The following is a 15,277-nucleotide window of genomic DNA, read 5'->3' as shown; positions in this document are numbered from 1 at the left end:
CCTTATCTCAATTCAGCAAAGCCTCTGGGATGGAAATTAATAAAGATAAATCGCAAGTGTTTTTCTTTAACACCTCCTTGGCAGTCCAAAGATTCCTGGCTCATACTCTAGGCTTCAACAGGGGATCCTTCCCATCCAAATACCTAGGTATCATGCTACATGAGCACCAATTCCGGTCAACCAACTGGAATCTACTAATAAAGAAAATCTAAAATAAAATGGAGAACCGACCCACCGCTCGTTGAATGCCCCAAGTCGGATAACCTTACTGAAAGCTGTTCTGCAGGCCATCCCAAATTACCAGCTCTCATGCCAAGCAATTCCAAAGACTGTAAGCTAAAAGCTGGTCTCCCTGTTCAAAAACTTCCTCTGGCAGGGGACCAGCAAAACAAGAAAGTTCGCCGTTATCTCATGGGAGTGTCTTTGTCGTATCCCTAAAGATGGCGGTCTAGGACTCTGTGACCCCTTCATCCTCAACCAAGTTATGGGTACGAAGCTCTAGTGTAGGTGGCTTCAGGGTGGCCCTGACCTATGGAAGGTGCTTTGGGAAAGAAAATACGATGCGGCAGGGGAAATCGAAGAAAAACTGAGAAGCACGACAGAGACCAGAGGCTCTGTAATTTGGAACTTGGCGAGAGGCAGCAAGGACCTGATAATGGAGCACAGTTTCTGGGAAATTCGGACAAGGGACAAAGCCAGATTCTGGGAGGAATCCTAGCAGCAGTGAGACCGTCTCATACAAAAAGACAACCTCCATGTCATCCTTGCCTTTTCGTCCCAGGCTGGGGCTTCAACTGTGAGCAACTTTTGGAAGCCTGACGAGGCTTGATACTGGCAAAATTGGAAATTTAAAGAGGATTGGGAAGGAGCACCAGAAACCGACATATGGCAAGACTACTATACAAAGATGGCTTCTCGGAAAATAGCAAAGAAAATAGGGTCTGACATTATCAGATGGGGCAAATGCATTCAAGGAAATATCACAATAGCAGAAGCCTACCACCTTCATAGCAACCAAAATCATCAATCGGAAACTAAACAGTGGAAAAATCTTTGGGAAATTAAACAATTGCCTAAAATCTCTTTTTTCATTCGGACCATTCTACAAGGTAGAGCGCTCACCTGGGACCAGATTCTGCAGAAGGGAAGCCAAGGCCCATCCCACTGCGCCCTCTACTTCTCCCAAGAGGAAACCATGGAAAATTTGATGAACCGGTGCTCTGTCAGCTCCTCCCTGTGGGAAAACCACCAATATTTGTTTGAGGGCCAACACAGAAACCAACAAAACATCGTAAGCACAATTGTCAATTGGTCGAAAAAACCTTACCTGAATCCAGTGGTTAACTGTGCCTGGCTCCTTTCCGCCGGATTTCTCCTCTGGAATATCTCGAAAGCTCAGAATGGGGCCATATTCAAATCAGAAACCTGAACCCCCACAGCAATCTGGGAGAAATTCATCAGAAACATTCGGGAAACAATCCTATCGGAAAGCTGGAAGGACGAAGATTGGCAGGTCTCGACTACGGATGAAACAATCCTGAATAAACTAGAGGTCAGATAGAGTATGGTAACCCACAGGGGTTCTTGAAAAGAACTGGCCAAAGCAGTGGCCAAAAGCAACTAGTACAGACACCCCCCACAAGGATTCATAAAATTAAACTTTGACGGTGCTACAAAGCACAACCCAGGTGAGGTCGGCATTGGAGGAGTCTTTAGAGACGCAGAGGGTAACACTCTAAGAACTTTCGTGATGGACTGTGGGGAAGCTATGAATAATGAAGCTGAGATGCACGCCCTGAAACAGGGCCATGGAAATAACTCTTCGGGTCAACTTCAAACGTCTCCAAATCGAGGGGGACTCAAAGCTGGTGATTGACATGGTTAGGAAGCTCCAGCAACAAATACCAGCGGAAAGGATTAGCAAAATCTGGAGAACTGCTTCGCTGGTTGGCGAAATTGGGAAGCCCCTTCCCAAAATAGACTACCTCCTCCCGACTCACACCAGGCGCGTAGGTAACAAGCCGGCAGATTAGATTGCGAACTGGGGATGCCGGAACCGGGGCAAAGAAATCGACAGCATGGGTCTGCCTCATTTGCACCAAGAGGAGAAAACCCAACTTGAGCAACTGATAAAAGTTGATAAAGGTGGGAATGGCATGAAAGAGATGAACGGTCAGGATTAGGCAGCACGTAGTGGAGGCGGAGATAATCTCCAACAACATGGATCGGACAGCTCATCCATGGGAAAAGGTAGAGGAGAAAGGTAGGCACATGGTGGGTAGGTGACGGGGCATGGCAAGAATCACCGAACAAACGGAGTGGACGTGCGAGCTGAGATATCATTAAGGAATGATCTAGAGCCAGCTCTGGAATTCATGATAATGGACAGGGGAAGGATGACATATGGCACTGAGAGTAAAGAAAGGCTACGGCAAGAGCAGTTGGATGGAGGTGGGAATAATGAAGCATAAAGTGGAAAGGACAAGCCACGCCACTTCCTGATATGGGGAAGCCGAAATGCGTGACGGAAAAATAAATGGCCAAGCGGAGGTCAGAATTTCAACCAGCCAAGTGGTGGCCCGTTTGACACGGAAACGCGTTAATAAGCTCGAGGAAATAGATGGCAAGTTCATTCAGCTTGGTAAGAATGATGAAAAGGAATGGAAAGATGCCTGCTCACCTCTGGGACCAACCTCCTCCTCGGCCTCGGCAAGAAAAGGTGGTATGTTTCCTACAGTCCTCGTCCTTCAGACATGCATGCTTTTTTCTCTGTTCTCTTGGTCTGGCTGGATATGCTCTAGCATTGCGTGTAGACTCCCTGCTGCTGCGATGATAAGGCCCCCCCGGGCTCTTTTTGGTTTCTCCTTTCCCAACCCCATGATGGGAACGTTTTGATTTATGCTAGTTCTACGTCCTGCTCTGAGAGTCAGGCTGTGTGGGGGGCTTCGCCGGGCTTCGTCACGCTTCTGGAGGGTCCTCGCACCCCTGGTCTTTTCTTCTCTCTGGCCTACTTCCGTGGTTGGCTCCTCTTCTGCTTCTCCCTTCTGCTGGCCAAGGCCGTCAGGTTTTGCCACCTCGCTGGTCGGGGGGTTCTCCGGGTTCCTATGAGATGGTGGTGGGTCTTCAACCGCCGTGCCCATAATGGAATTGCTCCAAGGTCCCGGGCATCCATTCATGTTGAGTTTTCCGTTACAATGGAACAGACCCCGATTGTGCTCCATCTCTCTCACACTGACCTTTGGTTTTCTGCTGTGACAGGTCAGAAAGATTCCTCTATTCCCAAGCCCTAGACCAGAGGAAAGATGGCTCCAAGACATACCAGTTCTGATAAGAAGAGGGAAGCTGGCACCAGTAGTCAACCAAACAAAAGGGTCAGGAAGCCTGACCTTGACAAGCTCCTTCACCTGATTGATGGTTACATGATCGACATTTATCCCGAGGTCCACTCTCTTATCCATGAATGGGAGCACGAGCTGAGGGAAATCAACACGAACCAAGAGATTCCCCGTGAGGACTGGGAAGTAATCACGGACCTGGGCACCACCAAAGGTGGGAACGCACTGTTCAATAGAACGTTACAATTCTATTGGATCATGAAGCATGTGGTCGGCAGGGCTATGGAGGTTAACCAGGTTGTTCGCAAAGAGGAGGATGAAGAGTGCAAACATGCTAAAGAACTCCTCAAACGCCAACTGAGGGAAGAATCAGCCTCCATAAAGAACATTCTCCTAAAAGAGCTTGCGGCTGTCCAAGTCTAGGTTTCCAGAAACCATCTGCTGCTAAAGGACATGGAGCAAATGGTGTTGGAGCTCAAATGGGCCATTGAGCAGAAGATCCTGAAGCCGGGCGCTAACGACTCTAAGCCTGCCCCGGTTAATTTGTCGGATGAAGATTAGTGGTGTGTGTGTCTTCTCTACTGTATTTTGTGATGAATCTGAACTGTATCTGGGCACCGTATTATGTTACTGTAGTTAGCCTCGCTTTTAATAAGTAGAACAATGGTTACGATAGGAAGAAGGAACTAAACATTTTTTAATTTTGGTCAGGCTTTAAGGCCAAAAGGTGGCGGTCTGGTTTCCTTCGGGCAGACCAGCTACCTGAACTCTAGTTTGATGTATTTTTGCTATTTTCTGGAATGAAGAATGCCTAACCTTACAAAAAAAAAAGAGAATATGCAATTTAAAGTGAACTAAATGATCCAAGATAAATAAGCAACCATTTCAAAGAAGGAAGATGCAAAGGGCAAAGCAGTGGCTAAAATGAAAGTGTCAAAAGGTAAAGCAAAGTAATTCAGGGAGACCAAGAACAAGAGCATCCAAGAGAGCCCTTGAGCTACAAAGGGAGGTTTCTCCACCAAAAGAATAGATTATGGTAGATGACCTAATCACTAGAGAAATCAATGAAGATAGGGTATATTGGCTTGATAAGATCAATGGACACCTGAAGAAGCTCCTTAGGAAGGCAAACATGAACAACAACTTGCAAAGGAATATGGCTATGCACTACTATTGGGTGTGATATTTTACCTATTTTCTGTAGCTTCTTTCCCTAGTTTTGATCCTCTTATCCTCCAAGCTTATGAAATTTACATGATTAATCACCCTTTTTCTCACTTTTATAACCTATTCCACAGTCATGTTATTTTGTCATATTTTGCTGAATAATACGATACTTTGTTCCTTTTTGTGGCAAACTGCATGAGAAATAGAAGACTATTTTGGAAGCTATTCTTCTTTCAGGTGTTTCTCACAGGAAGAAGGTTATGGAGTAAACATGCAACACTAATCAATTACAAAGTAGGGTAGAGCAGTTTGTTGTTACACCGTGTATGTTGTTACAGGTTGATGCTACACATTGAATGTTGTTAGAAGATGACGTTACACTATGTGTTGATACAAAGGACTACTGTTAGACCAAGGGTGTTGTTGCCAGTTATTTCCGTTACATCTCGAACCGCTATTCACTCTTAGGATGTTGTTGTACCAGTGATGGAAAGTGTGGGTACTATTCCACATAATAATTGTCAGCAATAGGAATTATTTATTTTGGAAGCAACAAACCCAAGTGGTTGCAATCATAACTAATTGATAAGTATTTAGGAATAGGTTGTAACTACTTTTATTTTTTATCAACATGAGAATCGTGAGATTCTCATGACTGATCTATTTATAATTTTGGGCATGTAATAACTATAAAAGAAACTTGATTTCCTATGTACAAGGACAACATATAGTAGAGTATTGTTACTCTGCTTTTGTAACTCTGAATTATTTTTAATATTAAATTACTATGGCGATGTTGTTACTGCTCTTCAGCTGATTCATTATTTAATTTCGTGTTATTCCTGTGCCCCTGCTAAGGAGGAAGAGCCCTCCTCTTTGGTAGGGACTACAATGGTAGAGGTAGTGTACTTTATTGTTTCATTTATTTTTCATATGGTTTCCTGTTGTTGTTATACAAATTGTAATTTACAATCACTGTTGTTCCAATTTATATTATGTTGTTACACTGAGTAATCAAACAAAATGGTAGTAACTAGCTGGAGTAGATATTAGCCACTGTGTGGTGTGTCCTTACTTTGGTAGTTGTGAAGTTCGATTTCAATACTGTGGAGTGTTTTTATTTCTACATGAATGATTTGATTTTAGCTATTTTATTTAGCGACATATTTTACTATTCTTTCTATTTTTCATTCTTGGTTGTAGTGTATTGACAAAAATAGTGCGAAATCCATTGAAGCATCAAGACCTACCCTAGGTTGACCATTAATGTTGCAGACTTGATAAATTAGGATTTATTAAAAGAACACTACATTTTGGCATTGTTGTCAGGGATGGAAGTTGACAATATATTCAACCAAGTTGTTTGTTTGATGATAAAGTGCTTCTAGTCCACAATCGTTGGTTGGTAAGACAAGAGGTAAGAACCTGCACATCACTTTAACATACTTGGGCGGGCTCACCATTGTGATCACTAGGGAACTTAGTGTATGGCATCTTGGTGTTTTTTTAGCATGTCTTCAGCTCCTTAGTTGCTCGACGGTAGGAAGGGAGGTAAGAACCTGCACATCGCTCTAACATACCTAGGCGGGATTACCACTGTCGAAGACTGAGACACTTAGGGTGTGACTTAATACATATAGGGTCCATGTGTGCAAATGTAGGAACTATAGAGATACCAAAACTACCCCCAGTCTAATTAGTCATAAGAAAAATAGGTCATAAAAAGGAAAGGAAGAGTGTAGATTTGGGAAGGAAAACATTTATCCAGGAACTAATCTCTATGGCAGAAAAGGAACAATCAATCTTTGAAAGGGATGTAAGGAAAGTAGGGCCAAAAAAAGTTGTCACTCTTATAACAAGGGCAGAAACCTCTGACTCTGCTATGTCAGGGCCATATCATTCTAAAGCTAGCACCCACACTCCCAAGATCAAGAATCCAATCCATGAGCAGCAGGGAAAATCTAGTAGCCAGAACTTGAGGACCGAGGGAGAAGGGGAAACTAAGGGGGAACATCAAGCACCTGAGATGGGAGAACACCTCCAAGTTTATCAATATCCAGATACGGGTGGTACGGTGAAACAACCAGCCCTAAGGATACCTGAGCCATCAATCACACTTGCAAGACTATCACAAGAATAATTTGAAGAATGACTGTTACAGAAAGGGTTAGAGGGATTAGTCATGGGGGATAACAATGGAAACAATGCTAAGACATATGCTACTATTACCATCTTTGATTTCCCATTCGGGGATATTGAAGGTGAAGCTCCTATGAAAAATATTCCTCTATCATCCTTACCATCTTTCCAAGGGATGACTGTGGAAGATCCAGCCACCCTTTTATTTTAATTTCATGTCTTACGTAGAAGATATGACTACATCTCAGATGCTCAGAAACTGAAATTATTTCCTACTACTTTAAAAGGGGCAGCGTTGAGATGGCTCATGGGATTGGACTCTGCTTCTATTCAAACATGGAATGATATGAAGGAGACATTCTTATCAAAGTACCAAGACTATTGCAGAACCAGGGACTTAAGGGAGGAAGTATTTAGAATGATAAAGAAGGAGGATGAGAGCCTAGAAGAATATGTAGAGTGGTTCCACTATAATCTGTAGAGTGCTAAACACATCGATTTAGACCATGAAAACTTGAGGACTATATTTATCAGAGGAATGAGGAATGAGGAATGACTACCTTGACACCCTGAAACTACTAGGGAAGGGGGATATATCACATGAACCATTCGCTGAAATTATAAAGCTTTCGCTGGAAGAGTATATCAAAAATGAAGATCTCATTACCCTGGAAGAGTATATCAAAAATGAAGATCTCATTACCCTGATGATGGACTCACCTAGCTAGTCCGAAACGTTGGTTTCAAAATTGCTCACAGGTTTTTCCATTAATTAAATACTCTTCCAGCCTGTATGGAATCTCTCTTCAACATTATAAAGCTTTGTCTAAGATTCTCTAGAGGATTGTCTAAGGGGGGAGCACAATTCGATATGCCTTTGCCCGAATACAAAAATCTACAGGAGGAAGAATAACAAGAGCACAGATCAGGATCGAAAATTTCAAGACCGATATCCTCAGTACTCTCTATGCCTAGATAATGACAACAAAAATCAAGAAGACGCAAGCAGAAGATGATACACCTTTGGCTGTGTTATGTCCGAATTTCCAGAAGAAGTATCAATTGAGGGAATGCGAATTGAACAACATCAACTTGTGTAATATTTGTGAGTTGGAACATTCTATAGCTCAATTTCTGGAGCTTCCTAGACTGAAGGTAGTACTTATAGAGTCAAGCGAGGAGGTGTGGTCATCTTATTTCATCGCACCAAGGAGGCCATGGAAACCATGACCTCCAGGTATGTTTCAATATTTTTCTTCTTCCAATTCATGGAACAATGCATATAATACTTAGCAATATCCATGGCAATATCTTGCTCCTTCTTCAGCACAGTTTCCTTCACCCTGGAACCAGTGGTCTCCATCTCCCTCTATCCAATATCCTCAATCTCAAGCATACCCTTGGAACTAGAACTGGAGAGGAAATGCCCAGAATACAAATTTACCTGGATTACCAATGCAACAACTATTGTAGTTACCTCCTTTCCAAAATACTACTCCTACGCTACCCATGCATCCCCAACTACCTATGCAACCTAAACCAAACCTGAAAAATAAAGTAACTCAAGGCATTGAGGCTCCAACTACCTTCCATACCTACATTATTATCCCCGTGGGGCTTAATGAAATTCAATTGTGATTGAGTAAGGTAATTAAACCAATTTGCTCCCCTATCATTATAGAGGAGGAATGTGAACATTCGCGAAGTGATACCATAGGCTCGGAGGTGACTGTTGTGCCTATAATAATCTATACAAGGAAAGTTGTTATGTCTATTACAGCCAACCCGCGAAGGACTGTTACTTCTGTAACAACCAACTCAGGAAAGGTTGATACACCTGTAATAGCTTACTTGACTGTTGTAAGTTAGGACCCTCCATGTCCTCAGAGATTAGCTGACCCTGGAATGACCTCACAACATGAATCTAATTTTCTTAGAGAGTTGCAAAATCTGCATGTACAAATTCCTCTGTTGCAAGCCCTTAAAGAAGTACCTATCTATTCTAAAACAGTGCAAGATTTATGCATCAAGAAACTAGGGAGGAAGCCTAAAGACCGTGCTACCATACATGTGATGGGAAAATTATCCAAATTAATATCTGCTCAGCCTCTTCTAACTAAGTATAATGATTTAGGAAATACTATGGTTAATTTCTACATTAATGATCAACCCATAGCTAACACATTGATCGATCTTGGGGCTGGAATTAATGTAATGACAAAGAACCTCTTCACCACCCAGGGCTAAGGGACTTATACATACTCCTACTATACCTTAATTAGCGGGTAGGTCCCGTGTTAAACCCGAGGGGATTTTAGAGGATATTGTGATTACAATAGCTTCCTAGAGATATCCGACTGACTTTCTTATCTTATAGCCTAAATCCAATTTGGGGGGACATCCTTTGATCTTAGGTAGACCTTGGCTGGCCACTGAAGATGCATTTATAGGCTACAAATCTGGATCTATGGTGATATTTGATGGTCAAGCAACAAAGAACCTTAATCTTTATCCCCAAAAACCAAATATGGATTTATACAACTCTTGGTGGGATGAGTTTGAGCCTAATCAGATCATTCCCTACCTCCTCACTTTGGGGAAAGCCCGATATTTCAAGGATGAGACAAAAGATGGCATCATTAATGGTTTTATTAGTAAATCACTTTTTGTCGCTTCTATTAAAAATTAGAATGAGGAATAAGAGGCAGAAGATATAGATTTTGAACAAATGAGAACCACTCTGAATACTAAAAATAGTTCAATTGAAATAGGATCAGGAAAGTTTTTGAATAATAACCCCAACTTGACTACTGAGAAAAACTAACTGTTGTTATAGTTGTTACAAAAATACAAAAAGGAATTTGCATGGACCTATATGGATATGAAAGGGATCCACCCTAACATGTGCACTCATTGTATTTATTTGAAGGATGATTGTAAACTAGTCGGACAACCACAACGCCGCATGAACACTGCGCTAAAGGAGGTGGTGAAGGAAGAATTACAAAAAATCCTGAGTGATAATTTTATTTATCCAATATCTGCCAGTCAGTGGGTGTCGCTTCTTGTCATAGTTCCTAAGAAGAATGGAAAGTGGAGAGTCTGTGTGGATTATAGAGAACTCAATAAAGCCACTCAAAAGGACCATTTTCCTTTACCATTTATACATCAGGTCCTTGGTATCCTTTTCGGAAAGAAATTATTTTCATTTCTAGATGGCTTTAGTGGCTACAATTAGATACAAATTTCCCTGGAGGATCAAGATAAAACAACCTTTAGTTGCCCTTGGGGAACTTTCACATACATAGTACTCCCTTTTGGACTCTGCAGTGCGCCAACAACCTTTTAGAGGGAAATATTGGGATTTTTTCTGATTTGTTGAATGAATGCCTTGAAATGTTCATGGATGACTTTACACCTTATGGATACTCTTTTGAAACAGCATAACCTAATCTAGAAAAAGTGTTGGAACATTGTGTACAAACTAATGTTTCTATGAGCACTGAAAAACATCACATGATGGTGACTAAAGGGATCGTGGTAGTGTTGTAACATGATTAGTTTTGATAGTTTAAATTTGCTGATATAATAGGTTTTAGTAGTTTAGAAATAATAAATGGGTCTACAAGAGTAAATGCGCCCTCAAAATGTAAATTTAAATTTCATTAGCTATTTGATTTAGTTAATCATGCATTTAAACATTATTAAAATGATGTAATAAAGTAAATTCAAACATGGTTTACAAACCTCTGAGAACGAATTTTCAAAACACGAAAGAGGTTTTTGTTTATAACATCCTCATGTACAAAAAGTCTCTCAGTTTTGTAACAACTATTATGGATTGGGAGATGCAAATGCATCTTTGAAGGAATGTTTTCCCGAAATTTCATGTTTTAGTCACCCTTTTGCAGAGGATACTTTGACTAAACAAAGATGAATATTTTGGAAACTAAAAGAGGTTCATCTCAATAACATAGTCATCTAATAACCTCTCTCACTTTTTATAGAACTCTCTCGGATTGAGATATACATAGGCATTACTGGACCCTATTTTGCAATATTTTGGGAAGAAATTGCTCAAAGACAGTTAGGTCACTTCATCAACTAAGAGTTGCAATTCAATTTGAATTCCTCTTATTTGTCAACAAAAATGCATAATTATAGTGCCAAGTAGATACATTAGTTTTAAATCTCCTATATTTCAGTTATATGTGTGTAAAACAGTTTAAGATATTTGTAAACAAATCTTGATATTTTTTCAGATATTTTAGTGTAGAATTTGTATAAATACTTCATCAATTGAAGTAATTGACGTTTCCTTTTTATGCCAAGACTCTTCACTCTGTATTAAGGCTTCTATTTTAGTTTTTATAATGAAAGCATTACAACTCTAGTTTTGACAGAATTTTGTGCTTCGATTATGTTTTTCCAGTTTTTCATATCTTATTTCTACACATGATAAAAGTGTTTATATGAAGGTATGTAAAATCATTATCTTTGGAAAGAGATTTGTTAATTGGATTGCTTGTTTATCATAACTCCTCTTTAACTAGTTTTGTTTTGTTCTTTCTGGCAGCCATTAAAAGATATTAGCTTATTGGACTATCTGCCTAAAATAGCTCCTCTTAGAATTGGTTTCAGTTTGGCCTTCTTGAATACTCTAAATATGTTTTGTTGGGTTGTAGAAATATTATATACGCATCCAAATTTCCCTAGTTGTTAAGTAGTCAGTTTGACTTCTCAATTATTAGAAATCCCATTACATTCTTCTACCATAATTCTTGAAAAGGCTAAGTCATTCTGTAAGGCTGGAAGATGACACTTTCAGAAGGGACCCTATGAGAGAGGACTTTAATCATGATTACGGATTGTCATTGATCGCCAACCACTCCCAATTGAAACCATAAATTTGGCCATTGTGCTTCCAAGGCTGTTGTTCAGTGACAAGTGAATAGCATTAAACAAATCCTCGTAATAACTGAGGGAGTCCCCTCTAGTTCAAGGGCCAGCTTGAACCTAAAGCTTGGTTGATTTGGTTTCCTAGCATAGGTTTTGCAGCCAAGGACTGCCTACGGGAAATAGGTAAAATAGGTAGGACACTACATTTTTGTTGACAGGATCAAGGTAGACCCTGCAAAAATAGAGGTAATTCTGAAAATTCTGACCCCCAATACACAAAAATAGGTACGTAGCTTCTTGGGGTTGCAGGGTATTACAAAATATTTATAGATTTTTTTTCAAAAATTGCATCGCCATTATTTTCTTTTCTCATGAAAGATGTTGACTTTTTGTCGACAGGCAAGTGTGAGCAGGCCTTTTTAAAGTTAAAATGTTGTGTATCAGCAGCTCCAATCTTATGAGGACCTAATTTGGAACTATCATTTCACACAACGACAAATGCCTATGATATTGTTGTAGGTGTTATTTTGAGCCAACTGAATGATAGGAAACCTTATGATATTTACTACATGACAAAAAATCTAACTCTGGCTGAGCTCAACTACACAATGACTGAGAAGTAGTTATTAGCAGTTGTGCATTCCATCATTGAATTCTGACATTATATCACTAGGTATCAAGTATTTGTACACACTTACCACTCTTCCATTCATTTTTAATGAATAAGACAATTACCAATGTTAGAATTACACTCTATTTATTTCTATTACAACAATTTGATATGACAATTGTTGAAACCTGGAAAAGATAATGTAGTTGGTAATTTCCTTTCTAGGTTAACTATTGATGATAATTTCATTCCTACTAAGGATCCTTTCCTTGATGAATATCTCTTTTCCATTTCTACTTACTCACCTTGGTATGCAGATACAACCAATTATCTTCTTGCAGGGAAGTTTCCACAGTATTTGTCCTCCAAGGAGAAAAGAAAGATTATACATCAAAGTTTTACCTATACCTGGATAGATGGGAATCTCCATCACATTGGACCAGATTTCTAGATTAGACGTTGTGTTAGAGAATATGAGATCTTTGACATCCTTAAAGCTTGTCACGAGAAACCTTGTGGAGGGCACTTCGCAGACAAGTGGACATGGTACAAAGTCCTTTCGACAGGGCATTATTGGTCAACAATATTTTGGATGCTAAGATGTTTTTGAAGGGATGTGATAGTTTCCAAAATATGGGCCAACCATTTTAATCATATGAGATGTTGTTACATCCCCAAATTGTCTTATAACCTTTTGAGAAATGGGCCCTAGATTTTGTAGGAGCAATTAATCCTTCATCTAGGCAGAAATCTTACATCTTGGTTTGCACTAACTATATCACAAAATGGGTTGAGGAAAAGGCACTAAACAGAGCCATGGAGAAGGTTGTTTCAGACTTTCTGTTTGAAGACATCTTTGTTCGATTTGGCATACCCAAGGAGATAGTCACAGATGGAGGGTCGTAGTTTACATCCCATATGATCCAGAAGTTGGTTGAAAATACAAAATCCATCATAGAATCACAAAACCTTATCATCCACAAGAAAATGGCCAAGTGAAAAGCACTAACAAAGTCACTGAGGGGATCCTTACCAAGACTATGGCCAGTCTCTGAAGGAATTGGGCTAACAAACTTCCAGAAGTGTTGTGCACATACAAGAATACATGGAGGAATACCACGGGATTCTCATTGTATGAACTTTTGTATGGCAAAAATCCCTTATTCCTTATTGAGTTCGAAATAAAGACACTGAGAACAAAATTTCAAGTGAATTTGGATCTGGCCACAGCACAAAAGCAAAAATTGAACCAGCTCAATGAATTGGAGGAGAAATGGTTAGTTGCTATCTAGCAAACAGAGATTATCCAACAATAGAGAGCTAAGTGGCATGACAGATTCATCAAGAAGAAGAAGTTCCAGAAAGGATATTGGGCTCTCTTATACGACTCAAGATTCAAAGACTTCAAGGGTAAGCTCTGCACCAGATGGCTAGGTCCCTATGAGGTAGATGCAGTATTTGACAATGGGACTCCAAATTTGGTGATAATTGACTATGTGAGGACACCATTTCTTGCAAATGGGCACCGTCTTTGGTTATATCACAAAAATTCTTTAAGGGATTCATTCATCAACATTGTCACAAATTTGGATCTTGAGATTACAAGAATAGGGGAAACCCCCCCTGTGTTGCAAAAATTCTAATTTTTCCAATAAGTGAAAAAAAAACTTGGTTGCGAAAACCTTTTCTGGGCATAGACAGATAATTTCTATAGCAGTTGAAAGCCACTTTGGGGTGGCCGTTACACACTCTGTAACAACATTTGTTACTTCAAAGCATACTTTATGAAAGAGTTGTTACATGACCTTTTTCTTTGTGTTTTTGTAAGAATTAATAATACATAATAGTCGTCTTGGTTTTTACACCTATAACAACTGACAACTTATAGAAATAATTTAAATAAGATATTTATTGCAACAGACAATAGGAATCATCATGGTTCTCGTCATCATAGCTAATTTTTCACGTCTCACCACCAGATCTAAGTTCACACGTCTCCCCACATCACCCAGGTACATCATACAAAGGTAATATCATTATCCACTTTATTCAATAATTATGGAAACTTAACACGACATCCCTTTTGATGACCGAGGTCGGCTATCACATTTAAACTTTGGGGGGGGGGCAAATCATATTTCAACATGACCTTTTCATGACCTATTATTATTTAAAAAATCCACAATTAATACATGGGGATCTGGTAATCATTGTTACTTAATGCTTGATCATACCAAAAAAGGGAAGTGTGCCTTTGACGGGACCTCCCATAACCCAACATCAATAAGGAAATATTACTGTGCAATATGAACTAGGATTGCAAAATCTTAATTTGAAATTCTCACTTGCACCACCCTACCATTTACCCCTATTGGAGTATTGAATCCCCATTCAGAGAGATCAAAGAAGTGGAAAAGAATAGTTGCAGGCTGAAATAGCTAAGTAGTGTGCCGACCGCTCCAAAACTTCTGAAGGAAAGGAAAAGAAAGGAAAAAAAACACTGAATTTGCATAGCAATGGGTGGAGAAGCAATTTGGCATGAGCCACATGTTACACAACATTTTGTCACTGTCCCTGTACTCCCCATTTCTTGATCCTAGAGGACCTCTACAATGAACCCCACATTCTTTGCCTTCATGAAGAAACTCCCATTGTGTCCCTCTTCATGAGTAGATAAATTCCTTTTTGCGCCATTTCCCATTAAACTTTTGTTTTTCCTAGTTTACGAGACTGGCACTAACAGCCTTTGTCTCCCCTGTGCCGATGTGCAGAGATTAGCACTATCCCTAGCACTGACTAGAGCAACTGAGCTATGCTCTAGTTGTGCCGGTCCTGCTATGGAAAGTTTTTTAAATTAAGAGCTAAAGCTTCCAGCTCTAGAAGCTTCTTAACGGAAGTCTGGTAAATGGTTTGGATGGATGGGGTCAAGGATGTCAGTTTCGGCTCCTTTCCCCTATAATGATGGAACTACCTCAAGAGATAAGACCTTATCCCATGAGAAGAGGATCCATCTCCCATCCATTCATCCTATATAAACGTCACTTTTTCCCAAGCACAAGCTAATGTTAGTGTGGAAGTGTTAATGTTGGTGTGCTATTGCTATTTTGGTTTGGAGTAAACAACAAGC

Source organism: Pinus tabuliformis, chromosome 7 (genome assembly GCF_031772625.1).
Source record: "Pinus tabuliformis cultivar Carrire ecotype Pingquan chromosome 7, CPIR1, whole genome shotgun sequence".
NCBI lineage: Eukaryota > Viridiplantae > Streptophyta > Pinopsida > Pinales > Pinaceae > Pinus > Pinus tabuliformis.
This window is presented reverse-complemented; position numbering follows the sequence as displayed.